Here is a 21,926-nt window from a genome sequence, read left to right on the forward strand (position 1 = left end):
AAAGGTGGTCAGCATCACTAATCATCAGGGAAATGCAAATCAATCACCTCACACCTGTTAGAAAGGCTGTCATTAAAAAGACAAGATAACAAGTGCTGGTGAGGATGCAGAGAAAAGGAAACCCTTGTACACTGTTGGTGAGAATATAAATTAGTACAACCACTATGGAAAACAGTATTATGCCTCCTCAAGAAATTAAAAATAGAACTACCATATGCTCCAGAAATCTCACTTCTGGGCATATATCCAAATGAAATTAAATTATTCTCTGAAATAGATATCCACACCCTTGTGTTTATTGCAGTATTTTTTTCCCAATAGTCAAGGCCTAAATACAACCTGTCTGTCAGCCATTGAATGGACAAAGAAAATATGGTATACATATATACAATGGAATATTATTCAGCCATAAAAGAAAAGAAATCCTGGAGATGATGGAGCAGGAGGAAGTTGTGCTCACCTCCCTCCCCCAACACATCAAAAATACATATGGAGCAATTCTTACTGAAAACAAACTGGAGACTGCCAAAAAGAGTCTTATACAACAAAAGCTATAAAGAAAGACTCATGTGGAGTCAGGTAGGAAGGGAAAAAAAGAAATCAGATTGGGACCTGTGCCACTAGGAGGGGACACAGAAGAGGAGGGGGATTAATCAGGCTTAGAGATCATCCTCGGTGAGTGAGTGATTCAAACCACATGTTGGGGTCCCCAGCCCTTCGATTTGATACCAGGAAGACAAGTCTCATTAGCTAGTCTGAATACCAGTGGGACTCACAGGAGGGCTGTAAGAAATCTAGACCACTTATGAAGAGCATGCACATGTTTGCTTACTCCTGGAAACAAGGTGAAGGAAGCAGATTGAAACTGTCCAGGATTCTGGCTGGTTTCCTGCAATTGCCCTAGACTATGCCCCATATCACTGCCAAGTGCCCACTCCAGCACCTTTAGCTCTGGCCAGCTCTACAATAGGGCAAATGTTGCCCCTGCTAAAAAGAGTGCACATTTGGGGTGACACAGAGAGGGCTCAGATCCAGCATGGCATCCAATTGGGGCAAAGTCAACCATTACTGATGTTCCTGGAGGTGAGATTGGGAGTAGTTCTGCACACCCCAGCCCACACTGAGTGCCCAAACTGGCCCCTCTGGCTCCACTGCAACTCCACACTAGGGAGAAGGCTGCATTTGCCAAGGGGAGTACACAGCTATGGTAGACAAAGCGAGCCTGGACCAAACATGGCACTCCAACAGAGCAAATGCAACCATTTTAGGCATTCAAAGAGGAGACAGATCTGGAGTGGTCTGGAACTCTGACTGGTGTGCTAGGACCATCCTAGTGAGTAACCCAGCCCACACCTGGCATCTGCTATGGCCCCTCCTGCTCCAGCACTGCTCCTCTCTGGGTTGAAGATGCTGTTACCATGAGTGGGAGAGCTCACACTTAGAGGGAACCAAACCAGCTCGGACCCAAGCCTCAGGAAAGGAAATCACTCAATCAGAACAGCAAAAAGAAAGCAAAAATGAGAACAGTTTAAGGGATCTCTGAAACATCAAGTGTGCTAACATTTGTATTATATGAGTCCCAAAAGGAGAAGATAAAGAGATGAGGATCAAAAGGAATTTGAGGAAATTATGGTTGAAAACTTCCCAAAACTGAAGAAGAAAGCATGTATCCAGGAACAGGAATCACAAGAGTCCCAAACAAGAGGATCTCAAAGAGATCCAAACTAAGACACATCACAGTAAAAAATGGCAAAAGTTAAAGATAAAGAGAGAATTCTAAATGCAGCTAAGTAAAAATGATCACATATAAGGAAATCCCCATAAGGCTATCAGCTGATTTTTCTGCAGAAACTTTGCAGGTAAGAAGGGAACAGCATGATACATTTAAAGTGCTGAAAGAGAAAAAACCTGCAACCTAGGATACTCTACGCAGCAAAATAATCATTCAGAATTGAAGGAGAGATAAAGAACTTCACAGATAAGCAAAAACTAAAAGAGTTTACAAATACTAAACTGACCCTAAAAGATATGTTAAAGGGTCTTTTTTAAGTGAAAAAGAAAAGCCTCCAACAAGAAATAAGAATTATAGAAAAGGAAAAATCCCACTAGCAAAGGCAAATATATAGTAAAGGCTATGAATCAACCACTAAACAAGCCAGCACGAAGATTAAAAGACAGAAATTATAAAATCAACTATTATTACAATAAATAGTCAAGGAATAAACATGAAGATGTAAGATATGATATCAAAAAAACAAAACATTGAGGGAGAGACATAAAAAATGTATCTTTAGGTCTTTTAGATACTTTGAATTTAAATGACTATCAGTTAAAACAAGTAGATATAGTTAAAGGTCAACATATATGAACCCCATGGTAACCATAAATCAAAAACCTACAATAGATACACAAAATTACAGACAAACAAACCAACTATACCACTAAAGAAAATAAATAAATACAATGGAAGAAACTAGAAGAAAAAAACAGATAATAACTATAAAAACAATCAGAAAATAAAAATAAAATGGCAATAAGTACATACCTATCAATAATCACTTTAAATGTCAATGGAGTAAATGTTCCAATCAGAAGACATAGAGTGGCTGACTGGATCAAAAAACAAGATCCATCTATCTATAGGCTGCTTACAAGAGACTCACTTCAGGGCTAACATGAGTGGATAAAAAAAGATATTCCTTGCAAATGAAAATGACAGGAAAGCTGGAGTATTGATATACCCATATTAGGCAAAGTACACTTTAAATCAAAGTCTAAAACAAAGGACAAAGAAGGGCATTACATAATGATAAAGGAATCACTACAAAATGGACATAACATTCATTAACATATATGCACATAATATAGGAATGCCTAAATATGTAAAGCAAATATGAACAGACATAAAGGGAAAAATTGATAATATAATAATAAGAGACTTTAACATCCCACTTATATAAATGGACAGATCATCCAGACAAAACCAATAAGGCAACAGGGTTCCTGTATGACAAAATAGACCCATTGGACTTAATAGACATCCACAGGACATTCCATCCAAAAACAACAGAATATACATTTCTTTCAAGTGCACATGGAACATTCCCCAGGATATATCACATGCTAGGCCATAAAACACATCTCAACAAATTTAAGAGGATAGAAATTATATGAAGCATTCCTTCCAACCACAATGGTATGAAACAGGAAATCAATTACAAGAAGAAAACTGGGAACAATACGAACACATGGAGACTAAACAGCATGCTCCAAAAAATCAATAGGACAATGAAGAAATTAAAGACAAAAAAAAGAAGGAAATCCTGTCATTTGTGGTTGTATCTTGAGGGTATTATGCTAAATGAAATAAATCAGATAGGAAAAGAAAAATACCATAGGATCTCACATATATGTGGGAATTCTAAAAAGAAATGAATTCACAGAAACAAGAAGTAGATTGGTGGTTGCTTGGGGGCTGGAGAAATGGGGTGACGTTGGTCAAAGGGTATGAACTTCCAGTTATAAGAGTAAGCTCTGGGGGTCTAACGTACAGCATAGTAACTATAGTTAACAATACCATATTATATAACGAAAGTTGCTAAGAAGTAGGTCTTAAAAGTTCTCACCATAAAAATTAGTAAACATGTGACGTGATGGCTGTATTAATATACCTTATTATGGATATCATTTTGCAATATATATGTATATCAAATCATCATGCTGTAAACCTTAAGTTACATAATGTTGTATGTAATTCTATCTCAGTAAAGCTGGGGGAGGAAAAAGGGGTCTCGCTCTTTTCCAAACAAGACCCTAACCTTAGCATAGCATATTAGCCACAGCTGATAATTCAGTCTTCTCTAAAGTTCTCCTCTCCTTGTAATTAGGTTCTGAGTCTGATCCTTTGCTTTTTACATCTGACTGTAGGAGATGAGAGTCTCTTCATATTCTGCCAAGAAGATACTCTGGTTTTCACATTTCATTTTAAATTGGTGTTTAATAACCAAAGCCTTTGTCTGTCTTTCCCAGGAAATTGATGACATTCAGCAGTAGCCATCCAGTTCCATTGTCCTACATTTACTGCTTGTTCTGAACTTCTCAATCATTGAAGTTATTGTACTCATCAGTGCATTTCTTTCTACTGGTATGTTATCCTAGTTGACCATTAGTGAATAGTTTAACAATTGCACAATCACAAGATTCCTGGGAATATTATCATTGCATTCATCACCCATAATGAGGGATGCATTGCTATCTGGCTAGCAGGTGACTAAGCCCCCAAATCTCTTAGAATCTGTTTCTTTGGATGTCTCAGATTCTGGCACCAACTCTTAGGTCAGACTTTATTTGCTGCAGAGCAGAACTGGGGACAGAGATTTAAATGAAAGGAGTTTAATGTGCTTGGGATCAACACCTGTGGACCAGCAGGAAAGGACAGAGGAGGAAGTTGAGTTGTAATTCTATTGTAACAAAAGACAGCCATTTCCAAGGAGACTTCTGAAGCTGTAATGGTTCATAGTTGTATCCACAAAACACAAGGGAGCCACACAGTTTATTCCCAACATGACTCAGTCAAGATATACAAGCTGCCCTAGGGAAAAGAGAAACATGGACGAGGTAATCTCATTTTTCTGACAGCAATTCCTGAGGGTGGAACTAGCTATGAAGAATCTGCAGGTAATACCTGCAACAGTGGGGGAATTGATCTGGGTGACACACTACAGCGATCACTATAAATAACTTAGTGAAAACTTTTTATTAAAGTGATAATCTCCTAATTTATTATATCTGCACATTTGTCTCCAGGTGTTAAATTTGTTTAAAGAATATTTAGCTTAAACCACTTTTAAAAAGCATATAAAATCTAACCAAAAGGAAATCACTTTTAATTTATAGTATAAATCCTCTAACCTACATAAAAACCTTCTGTCCTATAATAAAAATGTTTTTAAAATATCTTTGTTTTTTTTAGGAGTAAAGACCAAAGAACAGAGCTCTTCCTATGAAGACAGTATAAGTTCTTGAAAAAAAAAAAGTCTCTTTGTTAATTAGTACATTTTCACTGATGTTAAGCATTCATAATTGGAAAATCCCACTCTTTATTGGGATTTAAAATATAATCTGTATGGAGCATAACAAAGTTTTAAATAGAATAATGATTAATATTTTCTAAACATCTCCTTTTTCTGTGAAAAACAGTTTCTGAGAATAACCACTGTAGTTATTAGGCCTTTTGAGACAACCCTGAGGGCTGAGAAAGCTGAATATAAAGGTGGGAAAAAGGGAAGTACAGGTTTCTCAATCAGAAATTTAAGTTTTCTGAATTCTAAGTGAAAAATGTGAGCATATATGGGTTAAGGATCCATTTCCCATAACAGATGATGCATCTTTCACACCATCCTAAAACCATTCCTATATGACCCCCTTAACTTCATGAAGTCGGATAAATTGTTTGGAGAATAGCTTCATGGTTTGCTGCCTTCTCAAGGGTTCAGTGTCTCTCAGGCTGTAAGAGAGTTTGTCTTTGTCAGTGATTATACTTGAGAGATTTAGTCTAAACCTCTCATCAAAAAAGGATCCATCCATTTCCACTTCTCATATTTTAACTGGAGAAGTTCAAATTCAGTACAATAGGTCAGACAGGAATAGACACAATGTTATCCTCTACAATTTTTAAAGACCCATTCTAATTAATTCCCCCATCTCCACCCAACTTCTTCCTTCTCTTCTATTTTTTTTAAAACAGAGGCTCCCATGTATATCAATAAATGCAAAATGGTAATGAAGGAGAAAGAAGATCCAAGAAACAATGGGCAAAACTAAAGAAGACAGAGCTCACCCTTTGTTTTGTTCTCCCCAGTAAGTTTCTGTGTGAAAAATTCTCAGACTATATATAAATATATAGACATAGCATTTCTCAGACAGAAGAGAAGATAGATGAAGATATTCCCTGCCCTTAAAAGTGGTGACAAGACTAACCTAAACTCAGTACTGCCCACGGAGATAACCAGTGCCCTCCAAATTCTGAGGCCTCCTGTCTCAGGCTTCCATATTCAGCAATAATAAAGAATTCCCTCAAAGCAGAAGTATCGCGTAAACATCAATTGAATAAACCTCTTCACCCAACCCCAGAAGAGTGAGCCAAGCTCTCTACCACGTGACTGGAGTTGAGGATTCAGGTCCGAGTGCTTTTGAAGACTAGGCATTCATTCTCTCCTCCTTGTACTTCAGAATAAATGTTCCCTCTGACCATCCTTTTTTGTCCCCAGAGGCGGAGTGGCAGGAGGAGCTTTGCTCATGGTGAGGACGAGCATGGCATAGCTACACCCCAGAATCCCAGTTCCAGTTTCCCTATGTGTTTCATCACATTGTCAGCAAATTTAATCCTACTGGTGGCTAAGCCCTGATGACTGGAGAAGCTGGTTCCTAAAGTCTGTTTTGGAGATTTAGAGAGAGAATCTGCAGGTAAGTAATATTGAGCATACTGCATTGGGAAAGATCTAAATATTAGAAAGAAAACTCAATGAAATTATGATCTGTCCGGCAATAACAAATACAGGGAAAGAGCATTTCAACTCCTGTTTTGAAACTGTAATAAAGAGAAGTTTGAATGAGGATAGGAGCAAAGTAGAATAAAGAATGTTATCAATCATGGATTTGTAACAAGGACTCTAGTAAGGACCACTTTCAGAAGAATTGTTCTTTTGCCAAGAGCTTTAAAAAACTTAAATCTTAGTTTGTTAAGCTCAGTTGATGCTTTCTGCACCAACACTTCACTGTTTGACTAAACTATATGAACAAAGCATATTAGGTCTGCCAGACTTCACTTCACACCAATTGGAGAGCAAACCACAACTCCCCAAGGTCACGTGTATACTCAGAGGAGGGGCCTGGGTAGTGGTGGATCCGGATGTCTTAAACACCCATTAGTTAGAGGAGAGAGTACCCTGCAAGAGTACCAAGGGGATAATTACACTGAGAAAGTTTAAGACCCTTGAGATAAACCAGTGGAACAAGACAGCATAAAACAAAAAAAGAGTACCCATAACTATAGTAATCAGTGGTGTATTTGTAAACCACTTTCCTGTATAGATGGATAAGTAAGTGCAGTGCTCAATGCCATTTATATGTGCAGTTTCATCCCCAGTGTGATGGTATTTGGAGATGAGGTCTTTGGTAGGTGATTAGGTCATGATGGTAGAGACCTCTTGAATGGAATTAATGCCCTTATTAAAGAGACCTTAGAGAACTCCCTTACCCCTCTATCATGTGAAGACATGGCAAGAAAGTGGCCATCTATGAACCAGGAAGTAATCCCTCACCAGATACCAAGTATGTGCCTTGATCTTAGACTTCTCAGCCTCCATAATTGTTAGAAATAAATGTTTATTGTTTAAGCCACTCAGTCTATGACATTCTTGTTACAGCTGTTCCAACAGACTAAGACACTGGGAATCCTAAGTCAGTAGCACATGCTACTGTTTATGGTGTGAATACTTACACCATGGCAAAATTTAAACTATCAGTGTTTTAACAGCTGACATGCAAAATTTCTGCATTTTTTAACATTTGGCTCCTGGGAACCAATACAAGCCAGTTCTGTCATGCCACTAGCACAACCTAAATGACAGTAAAAGAACCAGGACACACACAATTATCTTGGCCATATCAGGCTAAGAATATTTGCCCCTTTTCTGAGGTATTGAAAATAAGATTTAAAAAGAAAGAAAACTATCATAGAGAATTTTATACAGGTTGCATTTAAGTAAACTCTGTGAATAAGTTTATGTAGTCCCTATACATGCTGTGAATTCATTTTCTCTCTTGGCCATCTTTATAAATTCCCAAATTAAAGAACTTCTTTAGTTATAGGAATAGACCCCAAAGTGGACTCAGTAGATCTTTATGTGACAATTACCAGCTAGCATCTAATACTAAAATAAAGAGGTGAGAAAAATAGCAACCTAACAAGATAGATTAAAAACTTCTGATATGAGTATAAAATACATTAAATTTTTAGAGAGTTTTCCATTTGTGCAATATTAACTGTGAAATCATATTTTGTTGACAAATGTGTATCAGTGTATTACTATATCTAGGCTTGCATAGAGATAATGCAAATAAGTTATAATTTAAGTATCTTTGGTCTTATTAGGATGTATACTCAGTCCCTGTGATCCTAAAAAAGAGAAACCCTATATTATATAAATATATCTTTGAGCTGAAAGACCAGAAATAACAACAAAGTCACCCTTCCAAAATGAAAGACTTGTAATGTTGAAAGGAGACCCCCAAATTCTTAAGTTCAAGGAAACCACAAAGAAACAAGACAATAAAGGTCAGTTATTTTTGGAGCTGAAAAGTTTGTATTTTAGATTTTTTTTCAAGAATTTAAAATACTTTAAGTTGCTTTTTGTAATTGATTTAACAAATACTTTCCTTAAGACATACTTCTAGGCACTTTAGAGGATATAAATATGAATTCTGTTCTTCAGGAGTTCGTATTCTAGAGGGAGAGAGATATGTACACAAAACATACTGAAATATGGCTGTAATAACTGTTTTCATAGAGGCTGAATGTCCTCTAGTCATTGCAAGGGTGGCTAATGGAGGGACTCATTCTAAGATGAGATCTAGTAAACTTGTAGGGTTAATGAAAATGTGATATCCCTAGGGTTTCAACTGTCAAAGTTAAACGGAATAAGCACTCAAACTTAGAAACAGCAACAAAAACAATTTTAATTAAAAGTTCAAAGGAGTGCTTTTCCAGGGTATGTTGGACACAGAATGAAAAAGTCAATATTATTGGACCAAAGAATATGTGAGCTGAGGTAGAGGAGGACAAGAAAAATTTGTTTACAAAAATTATAGCAAGAACCAATAATCTAAAGTCTTAAATCACATGATTAAAAGTTTGGTATTTTTTTAAGAGGTGGTGAGAAGCTTCTTAAAATTATCTGATCTCATAGCTGTGAATACAGATTTATGGGACAATAATTCTGGAAGACATAAAAAGTGTCTGAACTAGAGTAACTGTGATGGGAATGTAAAAACTAGGACTACTATTTGCAAGGGATCCCAAAAAAGCAACTTAAATAGATTTGTTCAAAAGATAGAATTTATTGTATCAAGTAACTGAAAATCAAACAGCTGCTTGATTCAGAGGCTCAAAAGATGTCACTTGAACACAATCTCTCCATATATCTACACTTGTCAATGTCCACTTTATTTTCAACTTCCATATGATTATACGGTATTAACAATAGGTTTGGGGATATATCACCTAGGAATTATGACCTCTAGATGGCTGAATAAAACATTAACATTTTTTGAAGACATTGTCAAGCCTATTTCAAAATTTATATAAAAAAGAAAGGGGCTTAACAAAAAAAGTTGTTAAAAAGAACATAGTTGAATAACTTATACTACTATAATCAACCTAGTCAAGAATGTATGATATGGGATAAAGGGTAGGCCTGAAGATCAATGGAATAAAGCAGAAGTCTAGAAATAGACATATATATATACATATAGACAAGTTGTCAAAGTAACTAAATGGAAGAGAAAACAGTCTTTTTAACAAATAGAGCTGGGATAGCTAAATATATGAAAAAAAAGAACCTCAAATTTCACACTACGTACAAAAATTACCTTAAAATATATCCTGTATCTAAACATAAAAGCTGAAACAATAAAACGTCTGGAAGAATGTAAGAGAAAAATCTCTGTCACGTAACATTAGGCAATGATCTTCTAGATAATGTAAAGAATCAGAAACCATAAAAAGGTAAAAATGATAAGTTATGTTTCATCAAAATTAAAAACACGTGCTCTTTGAAATACACAGTTAAGAAAAGAAAACACAAACTACAGACTGGGAGAAATGTTTGCAAAACATACCTGAGAAGGAATGGGTATTTAGAATATATTAATAACTCCTATGATTCAACAATAACAAGACAAACACCACAATTAGTAAATGGCAAAAAATTTGAAAAGACATTTCTTTATGAGAAAACATGCACATGTACAATAAACACATGAAAAGATGTGTAATAGTACCAGCCATCATAGAAATACAAAGAAAAAACACAATAAAATAGCACCACATACCCATAAGAATGGCTAAAATTAAAAAGCCCAACATTACCAAGTGCTGGAGAGGATGTGGCACAGAAGGAACTCCCATATATTGTACATGAAACCAAGTATTACAACTACTCTGAAAAGTTTGCCAATGTCTTTTAATTTAAACATACACATCATAAACCCTAGCAGTCACATTCCTAATTACTTACCCAAGAGAAAGAGAGCATATTTTCTTGCAAAGATTTGTGCACAAATGTTTATAACAGAATTACTCATAAAAACAAAAGAATCACTCAAAATGTCATCAACTGATGAATAGGTATACAAATTGCAATATATCCATACTGTAGGATACCACTCAGTAAGAGAACAAATCATTGATAATGCAACAACACGGATAATCTAAAATGCATTATGCTAAATGAGTAAGTTGAATGCAAAAGACTACATGCTATATGATTCCCTTTGTGTCTAATTCTAGTAAAGGCAAAACTAAAGTGAAATAGAGCAGATTAGCAGTTACCTAGGACTAGGCCAGTAGAGGCTGTTAAGAGGATAAAGAAATACTAAGGATGAAGGAAATGTTCTTTATTTTGAACTTAAAATGGGAAAATTATCTTCCATTTAGATTTCACCACAATAAATGTGAGGAAAAATTATTCCTGAACCTCTCATTCCTCTTTCATTTTATCTCTTTCTCCTTCTCCAAAAGTTTTGTCCTAGAAAAGTAAAATGTGGTATTGGACATGAAATGAAGGGGTAGTGTCAACACATAGTTTTGATAAGGGTGTGTGTGTGTGTGTGTGTGTGTATTCCTTATCTCTGTCCACTGAAAGATACTAAAAGCAATGATACCTCAGTAGCAATAAACACATTTAACACCCAGATATTGGTTTCTAATCATCATCCTACAATAAAATACACTAGATCTTCTTGGAGAAATGGTTGATTTTATAGCTCACCTAGAAAATGCAGAAGTACTCAAAGAATAATGGGGTCATGAAAACACAGAAGATAGTTTAAAGGGATTTCCACTGTTTAAATCAAAGAGAATGTGAGCATCAAAATAAATAATGATAGTAACCCATCAAGTAAAATAGTAATTAATTCTCTACCTATGTATCCATACTGATATAAAGGCATTTATAAATTGAAAGTTTGATGAGGAATGGGATAGTCGTATGGTCCCAATATACCTCCACACAGAATGTTCATTGATACCAAAAGAAAAAGGAGTAGAATTAAATTAGGGAATTCCAGCAGACACCACTTTAATCAAGTAATCAAAGTGAATATAATCAGTAATATGGCTAATTAAAATTGGTTGCTACCTGACAGGATGAAAATCCTAAAGGAAATCATGAGGATTTATAGACAAGGCCAAACTGAGGCACACAACGTAAAATAACTATACTCAGTCTTCAAAATTGTCAAAATATGAAAGTTAAGACTGAGGAACTGTTCCAGATGGAAGGAGATCAAAGAAACATGACTACTAAATGCAATGTATGATCCAAGATTTATTAGTTTGATATAAAGGATGTCATTGGGTGGGACAATTGATAAAACTTGAGTTGGATCTGAAGATTAGATGGTGTACCAGCAGAATAGTGGCTCCTTAAAGATGCACAGACCTGAGAAAATGTTACTTTGCAAGGCCAAAGGAACTTTGCAAATGTGAGTAAGTTTAGGATGTTAAAACAGAGATATTGCCCTTGATTATTCAAGGGGACCTAATGTAATCATAAGAGACTTTGTAATTGAAAGGAGGATGCAGGAGAGTCAAAGTCAGAGTCACAAAGAGATTCAAAAACGCTACACTTCTGACTTTAAAGATGGAGGAAAGGGGCCATGATCTCAATAGTTACATCATTGCTATAGAGGAGAATTGTTTTGGTCTTTAGGAATTACATGCCATTTAGAGAGTGATGGAACATTATCCCAAATAGCTCAGAGGAAAAAAATATATTTAAGTGTTACTTCCAATTTCTCTGTAAGTTTGGGATCAATTTGGCCTAAATAATCAGATATCCCTGACTAAATTAGTTATTATGGGCAAAGGGACAGAATTCCAGATATAACAAAACCCATGACTAGAGATGTGATATCGTAATTCTATACAAAGCACTTAGTTGCTTGAAGCAAATATTTGCATGAGAAAGAAAAGTAGAAGGTAACCAGAAAAACCGACAAAAGTTCACTACAGGAGTTAAAAGCAAGATAAACATTAGAATAGCATTTCAGAAAGAGACTAAACTGGACTTAGGAAAAAAGAGGAAGAAGTCAAACACAAATACAGGGTTTGAAGCTAAGATGATTTTTTTTTTTGCCATTCATTGAAATATGGACTTCAGGAGAGAGAGCAAATAATCATAAGTAGATGATAAATTCATATTTTGACATGCTGAGTTTAAGATGCTAGAGGTCTACTTGGGAATGCCCATTAGACAATTAGAAATATTAGCCTAGATACAAGGAGAATGGGGAAAAGCTGAAATGCAGATTGGATATTTGTTGATAGAAAATGGTTGAGAGAACCAGGAATAGATCATTGTAGAAGAAAATGAAAAAAAGAAAAAAGAAAAGAGAAAAGAAAAGAAAGAAACATGTAAAATTGGACAAAGTCCATTAACAGATTTATATAAGAGGGCCTACAAAATAGGGAACAGGTAGACATGAGCATAGGCAACAAACCATCACCAATGACAATAAAGCAGAGAAGTTAATCGGGATAAAAAAAAATGAAGACAGATCATTATTTCTTATATGTGAGGAAACACTGATGGATTTTATGAGAAAGATGTCAACAGTAAGCTTGAATATGTAAAAGCAGGATTAAAGATCCGAATGTCAAGTTAACTATTTTGGACTTCCTTCTTCTGGAAATTAGCCCTATAACGCAACACTACTTTGTGAAATCTCTGTGTGGCAGACAGATGCACTATGGTCACATTTTACAGCTCCTCTAATCAAGGGATAGAGTCTCAAAGTGTATGTCCTTACCCTTTAAATCTGGTCTGGATTTGCGACTTTCTTAGGCTAATAGAATGTTGCATATATGGCACTGCACAAGTTCAAAGTGCAAGACTCAGTAGTTTCTTGCAGCTTCTACAAATGCTGCTCATGGGAGCCTTACAAATAATGTATAAGCAAGCACAGACCATTCTACTGGGAAATGAAAGACTCTGGGGAGAGAGACTCCAGCCATCTCAGCCATTCCACATAAGGCATGTAAGCCAAGCAGCTAAAAGTAACATCATCTGAAAAGTATGTGAGTTCAGATAAACCTGGCTCATAGCAGAATAACACTCAAAATTCCTAGCCCACAGAATCATGAGTTAAATGAATTGTTGCTGTTTTAAGCCATTAAGTTTGGGTTAGTTTGCTATATAATATATAACTTATATATTTGCAATGAAATTGTTATAATATATAATTTGTCCAATTTTCTAATTGTTCCTAGTAGGGAACAGGTCCTAGTCACCTGGTCCCCTATCACCAGAAGAGGAAATCACTGAAAAACATTAATATTAAATGTTTAATCTTGTAAGATTAAAAATATCTTTGAATAGAAAGTTTTTTGAAGTTAAAAAATAAAGTTAGAATAACTAGGTACAGAATATGTCAACTCACAACAAATTGTACTAATCTCCGTAAATTCATGAACCTTAGTGACTAGCAATCTCAAATCCTCTAAATCACTAAACAAAAACTTCATATATCTACTTTACATAAGCACATGTACAAAGTACAATTGTGTGATTTCTTTTGAGTTTCAAAGTCATTGTTAAAATGCTGGAATATATATATATATATATATATAAATTACTTTAAAAAGTTTAGAAAAAAATCATGAAATAGAAAAGATGAAAAAAAATAGACCAAAACCTATATTGGTCATCTTATATCACAAATAACCTAATGACCCATATATCACTCAGCATAAGGAAAAATAAATAATAAAAACACAAGAAGAGAACTTGTAAAAACTAAAAAAAGCTTTGCTAGTATGTTGTCAGAAGTATGTTAGATGGGAAAAAGGTATTTGTTGTTGACTTTGGGGACAGTCATAAAAATGGCACAATAGCACAAAGTCAATCATAATAAAATGAGAAAAAAAAAAGTAGTCTTTAAGTAAGAAATAGTGAGAAATTTTCTTCCCTTTTTCCACAAGAGACTGCAATGATAAATGCCCAAAAAGCAATAAAAATGTTTCTTTCTTTGAATTAAGGAATATCTTCATTTAAAAAAAAAGATGTAGAGAAGGATCTACTGGAAGAAAAAATCAAAATGAGCAGTTGTAGAAACACAGAATATTAATTATGCCAAATGACAAGTGCCTCTTATTTTATCATAGTTTTTTAAATATTTTAATACTGCATGTTCAGTGTGCACACTAACAATCTTAGGCTTTAAATACAGTAGGGATGAAAAGCAATGAGAATTAAAAATACATCTAGCTTGCCCACAGGAGGTAAAATTAAAATCCATAACTTTGACTCATTTCAACTTAAGTAAAAAATAGCTAGTATAATTATACACAAATATGTGCTAGAAATGTGAATCTCATCCCACTGTATAACCTGTTATTGGTGTGAATGAGACACATCCAATGCTCATTTTTTGGACACCATATCAGAAGCAGTAATTCATTGACTACCCATATCACTTACAAGCTCTAATTTAGGTTGTAAGAACTGCTTCTGATGTAATTAATTCTGGCCAGGGAGTTAATCAGGCATTCATCGTTATTGGTTCACTCCGTGATTAATATGCTCTTGTTTGTTAGGGTGGAAGAAGACAGCATGCCTGATTTGGACAGGTCAGAGCTTAAGGCTCTTTCAAGCTTGAAAACAAACCAATAAAAAGGGTTTTGTTTTGTTTTATATGAAAATTATGGAGTAAATATTTCTGAAAAGTGTATAAAAAGAAGAGAGACCAATCACACACACACACCAAAAAAAAGCACTTTAGATTTCAAGTGAAGGACTGAGAAGAAAGATATCCCTACAAATTATATGATAAAAGGAAAGAAAAGTGACACTAGTGTGTAGATGAGTTTGACTCTATTAATTGCCATATCTGAAAACATAAGCCTGTTCATAGAAATAATTAGGTCTAAAACATGGAGGTGGGGTGGGAGAGGGGCAGAAGCACTGTAATGGCTCCTCATAGTTTTTAATGTTTGAAGGATGTCAACAAAGTTATGTTGAAAGGTGAATTATTCCATTCATCCTGCTAGCTAACTCACATGTGGGCTTCACTAAGAAATCCTGCTGAATATAGCTAGAGGTTTTCAAATGAAATCAAAGCAAATTAATTCTCACAGGGTGGTAATTTTTCTTTGCATTTATTTTCCCCAGCATAATACTCTTCGCATCAAACACTTTGGAGACATGTCTATTGAGGGCTGTAATGTATTCTCACATCACAAGACAGTTAGTACATGTAGATAGATGTGAGTTCACAGAGATCATATATTTATTTCACTAATGATCTGTCAACTTCTCTCCCTATTGTAATAAATGGCTAAGTGGTTACCTAAGCAACAAACTAGAGATTTTTTTCAGGAAGGGTGTGACCACCTTGTCCATTTTAAAGAAATCTGGAAGCAAATATATTACTCCAGGTTTAATATAATCCTAATAACAGATCAATTAACAAGTGATTACCTGCTATACATAGCTCTTATTGCCTCATTAATTTTTTGAAAAATGCTTGGGGAACGAAATATCTTTTTCGATTTGTTACTGTTATAAAAGTAGTCAATTAACTTTTAAATCACTCATTAGAAGTAATTTAATGTTATCATCCAGAGGTTGTATTATAGTTGCTAGTATTTTCAATGTATTAATCAAGGTATCCGTATAATCCCAGGGATGGTTCAATTTCTTTGTGATTTATGCTGTGTCCAACAAATGCCAATAGCGTACAAGTGAATCATAACTGTCTTGACATATTCTTCACCAGATTGATTAGGATGTTTAGTTAATACACATTATGTAATCAAAAGAATTCAGCCATTATTCGAATTCTAGGTAATTTGATTAACATCAAAACTATGAAAGAAAAGCTAACAACTCTTGGGAAAGAGGAAATCAATCATGTCCAGGAAAGCTTCAACATGAGTCACGTGATTAAGGTGTATTTAAAGGTAACCATAAGCAACAGAACTAATACATATTGAAATTTCAAGCTTATTAACACAACCGATAGTCGAAAGGTAATGGAATTCATAAGAAACAGGACAAACAAAAAAAAATAAAGAAAATAAAACAAATTGATGGGTATCAGCCTATCTAATCCAAAACTATATCAGAGTCACACTATTTCTGTATCATTTTAAGTTCCTCTTCATGCAAAGGGAACTTTTATCTTCTGTCCCAGTTTAGTCATGTCTTTTGCCTACCAGGATAGAATATAAATTTTACTCTTATGTTCCTTGGTCAAGTTAATATTTCATGTGAAATTCAAAGAGTGACATACTGTCTTTATGAAGTAAGTTTACATTATGTCAATTTGTGGATAATACTTTAAAATAATAACTTCAGCCTGTGAGGAAACTAGATCTCAATCCCTACATTAGGATATTTATCATTAGTATGAAAAATGAACTATAAAACTGAACCATTGCTAACAAATCATGTTGCTTCCCAACTAGCCTTAGCTCGAATTAATACCGTAAGTTCTCTAAACGACGCCAGCCAAGAACATGCATCTATTACACCTTAAGACAATTAGTTTTATCTTTTTACCTTCTACTCAAATGTATTGAACAACTGGACAAAGGAAACAAAATAGAGTTTGTTTGTTAAACCGGTAAGAATAGAGTGTACTTTTTATATAATTGCCATCTATAAAAATGGTAACATAATATGCAAACCTCAAATGAAAATTACTTTTAGTTACAGACGCTAAGCCTCAGTTGAACTATTCCCTTGTGTAGCAGTGCATTTTCCAGGGATTTAAGTGTAAAATCAAGCTTAGAAATGGCTGTAAGATATTCTTTTGCTTGATATGATAGTGTTTAAAATCAAGACTATTAAAATAATAAAGTAAAATCCTTTAAAATAGAATAAGAAAATTAATGTAATTTGCTATACTATTTTAAGTAATTTATAGAACTCTTTTATACTTGAAATTAGGAGAAATGTTAAGAAGGTATTTATTTAAGAAACTTTTATTATATTTGCAGTCAGATTTTACAAATTGATAGCAACCATGGTTAAACTTCCACTTTAACTTTGAAAAGTGGGCTGTGTTATATTCTGCAGTGTCTATTGAGTGTTTTATTTGAGAATACTTAAAAATGAATTATTTTATGAATGGATATGTGAAGAATCTCTTCCTTTGCAATAAATAACCAGATAATACGCAAAAATGTATTTAATAAACATTTAAATAATGATACTATCACAGCTTTCTAGAACTAAGACTACTGATACAAAATTGTTTCATTATTTCTAAAACATAAAAAACATTTTTTAGGACAAATCACTTCCTGTTTAATATACTTCCTTTTGTTATAAAGATGGTCATCTTCTGTATATCTGATGTTCAGAAGTACATCTGTCTTGAAAGAGACATTAAACAAAAATAATCATCATAAAGAAAATTGATAATAGATTTGTAAACACATGGAAGGACAAAAATATAGCCTAGTTCCATGTTTAAACTCAAAGAAAAGGCTGGACCTACAATAGCGAAATTTCATGGATTCCTTAAATCATGAAAAATCCTGGTCTCATAAAAGAGAGCACAAAGAATTCCATTATATCATATGCACATCTTTAACTTTTCCATTTTCAAAGTAGGCTTAGAAAGAACAAAGGACTTAGAACTGTTCAATGACATTATGCTAGAGGAAGTACTGTACTCGGGGTTCCATTCTGCCATCTCAAAGGGATTTTTTTTAGCTGTCAGAGTGCTTTTTAGCCTGTAGATAGTGTATGAGCAGGGAGAATTCTGTTTGTTCTTTTAAAAAATAGTCCAAAACATTTCAGTCTTTGTGAAAATTTCTTGAAGCTTAAATGGGAAATAAATTCAAAGTCAAATTCCCTATTAAGCCATCCATGTTACTTGTTTCTTATTCCAAAGGGAACAGTATATCATAGTTCTACTGAGACTAAAGTAAGCTCAATATAAAAATGGGAATAAACTGTAGAAAAGTCTTTGATTTTACCTGAAAGTCAAACAGATCTTGAAGTTATACAAGGACACTTCTAGTTTTTTCTTTTATTTTTAAGGTTATAAAAATGTTACTGTTGCCTATTTTACTGGCCATGTCTTATTTAAAAATCACCTTATAGGGAAAAAATGAAAAGCTACATATATATTTATATATGTTTATATAAGTGTGTGTATATAAATTTGGAGACCTGTGGAAAACACAAACAAAAAATTTTCGCTATTCATTTATGAAACATTTCATTGAAATATTACCATTTTTAATAGTTGGAAAAAGATTTGGTGAGAAAATAGAGTTATTGGGTTCATAGATTTGACTTCAAATAACAAAAATCTTACACTTTTGACATGCTTAATGTATCAAAGACTCAATATTTAGTGTGGTCTACTAGCTAAGGTACTGTGTGTGACACTGGATTTTTAGAATTTTTAGAGATTTTATAATCAAATACTATATAAAGAAAATAAAACTAAAAGAGGTTAATCTGACAGAAATTTGATACATTATTTCTGATCATGCTATATTTCATTGTATTCAATAGTGATAACACTACGGTTTGTATCACCTAATTCCGAACAGCTTTGGACATTCTTCTGAATAAAGCAAATTAATGTATTTTCCATAAATTACCCGACACAATTTTAAAAATTGGCAAATGATAATTTTACAGGTCCTAGATGAAGGCCATGGCATTTATCCCCAAGGGAGGAGTATTAGCATATGATTCTGAGATGGAAAGAGTTCAGTGCAACATCAAGTTTCAAATACAGGAGTGTGAACATTATCTGAAAGGAGGTAAAGTTTCCAAATAATTAATTTTTATTGTATAAGTATTTTCTCTTAGAAAGGTAGTATTAAAATATTTTAATGGTATCATTCATGCTTCATCACAATTTTACCCATTTCTAATACTTATTCTCTTTCTCTCTCTCTCACACACACACACACACACCCCTCGTGACGGCAGGAGTCAGTGTTTTGTATGTTTCTAAGAGCAAAGTTTGTCATTTTTAAATCTCTTTAAATCTTTAAAATACTTTTAAAGATATTACCATTTTACTTAATAACTTTTTAATCATATACCATCTAAACATTCACAAAACATTCAAAAGAATATTTACAACAGATAAGTAATTTATAAGTATAACAACAAAATGAGCACTTACCAATTACCACCCAACACAAGAATGAGAATTTTCATCACCTATGTATTCTCTCCTGAGTCCAGACCCCAATCCTCCCATGCTAGGAGCAAGTCCACTGCTTAACTTTCCAAGATAATTCCAAAGTAATTTTCAAACCAACTGAACCAATTTAAACTTCCAAAGAAAATGCACTCTACTTTATCTACCTCTATATCAGCACTTGTTATTTTCAGATGATTAGATGATTATACTTTTCCTGTAAATTGATTTGAATTTTCCTGATGACTAATCAGACTAAATATATACATCTTAGCCAAATGTCTTTCAAATTCTGCACAATACATGTTGTATTAGTTATCTATAGCTGTGTAACAACTTACCATCAACTTAATTAAAACAAAATCACAATTATGATCTCATAGTTCCCAGGGGTCAGGAATTTAGGCATGACTAAGCTGGTTCCTCTATTTAGAGTCTCACAAGGGTATGATCAAAATGATGGTCAGATTGAATATTCACCTGGGCACTCGAAACTAGGGAAGAATCCATTTTCAAGTTTGTCCAGATGTTTGGCAGACTTCATTTTGCTTCTGTATGTCTGAGGCCCTGGGTTCCTTGGTGATTGTCAGCTAGAAGACATCTGCAATCTATAGACGTTACCCCAGCTGCCAACATTTATTTGCCATAAGGACTTACCCAAAAGGGTAGTTTACTTCATCAAACGTGCAAGAAGAGTCTCTAGCACAAGTCTGTTAGCAAAACAGTCTTATGTAACATAATCCTGGGAGTGACATTCCATCACCTAATATTCTGTTGGTTAGAAGCCAGCCACTGGTCCTGCCCACACTCAAGAGGAAGTGTTATACAAATGGTTGCATACCAGCAGGCAGGAATCATGGTGGGGCCCACCCTAGCATCTGTCTGCCACATCTGTTTATGCCATTAGTCTATTATTTTATTTGGTATTTTTCTTCTTAGCAATAAACATATATATGAGAGAGAAAGAGTGAGTAGGTTATTTTGTCAGTTATGTATGTTACATATATTTTTCTCTGAGCATGTGACTTGCCTTTTTACTTCTTTATAAGAAATAAATGTTCTTAATTTTATTGGAATCAAATTTATCAATTGTGTTTCTATAGTTATTGCTCTTCATAAAAAATGTGACAATGAATATATATATGTTCATGTATAACTGAAAAATTGTGCTCTACACTGGAATTTGACACAACATTGTAAAATGACTGTAACTCAATAAAAAATGTTAAAAACTTTTTTTCTAAAAAATCTAAAGTTTCGCACTTCACTTTTAATTGAATTGATATGTTTTTGGAGTTTATCATCTGTTCTGTGGGTTGATATATGTATCCACTGAACCTAATGCTATACTGTATTAACATTATAAGAAGCCTTTATCAGATAAGGCAAACCCTCCCTTCTTATTCTTAAGAGTGATGAGGTTATTGTTAGCATTTTTCTCTTTAATATACATCTTAGAATTAATATCTTGTTAATATCCACAAATAATCTTTTAACATTTTAATTGGGTTACATCAAATCTATAGGTCAAATGGGAAGATACAAAAATTTTATGTTGAGTCTTTTCATGAACATGTGATACTACTTCATTTCTTTAAGTTTTCTTTTATGTCTTTCAACACAATTTTATAATTTTTTATTCAGTCTTTGGTATTTTTCACTTTTTATTTAAGGTAACATAATTTTGTTACTATGGTAAACTGGGTTTTTGGTTAATTGTGTTTTTTCTGCTGTTGTTCTTGTACTGGTGAATAGAAATGTTACAATGTATTTGTATGCACTGATGTGCTGATTTATAGCCAAACATTTGGCTACACTCCCTTATTATATCTAATAATTTGCAAATTCTTTTGGTTTCTCTATGTAGAGGGTCATACCATTTCCAAATAATAGCACTGTGACCTGTTCTTTGCAATGCTTACACTATTGATTTGTTTCGTCTTACTACAGTATCTGGTATAGTGTTAGATAGAAATGCAGGTATTTGGTACCTTGTTGTTTTCCTGATTTTTCAGGGAGTCCTACTGGCATCTCTCTTGTTAAGAATGATGTCTCTTCTATTCCCTTTCCATCATTTCCCTTCCATTTTTGGTGAAACTGACCAAGGAAGATGTTTCCTCAGGTGAGTGGGTGAGGGAAGTTATTGGCACAGTGGCCCAAAGTGGACTGCCAGAGGTCTTCCATAGTAAGAAGGTGTTCATAGTGGTGAAGTCTGAAATTGGGTTTTGGAGCCCCATGGTGGTAAGCAGAGCATCTTCACAAAGGTGTGGACCCCTGTAGGGTGTTGGAACCCATGTGGAGGTGAAGAAGCCATAGGAAGCCAGGTATGAGATATCACAACCCACGCTGGGTGAGAATGGTATCCATGTGGAACAGGGTCGAAATGCTGACTTTTGGAATCCTGTCAGGGACCTCTTCCACAATGAATAGGGTTGACTTATGTTATCCATAGGATATTATGGAAC

The 21,926-nt window shown here is 34.3% G+C and overlaps 1 long non-coding RNA gene across 1 annotated transcript in view; it reads right to left on the minus strand.

The window, feature by feature from the left end:
- The window catches only part of LOC140699310 (uncharacterized), a 511,866-nt gene that overhangs the window by 478,349 nt on the left and 11,591 nt on the right, over window positions 1-21,926 (minus strand). The window lies entirely within an intron of this gene.

This window comes from Vicugna pacos, chromosome 1, assembly GCF_048564905.1.
Source record: "Vicugna pacos chromosome 1, VicPac4, whole genome shotgun sequence".
NCBI lineage: Eukaryota > Metazoa > Chordata > Mammalia > Artiodactyla > Camelidae > Vicugna > Vicugna pacos.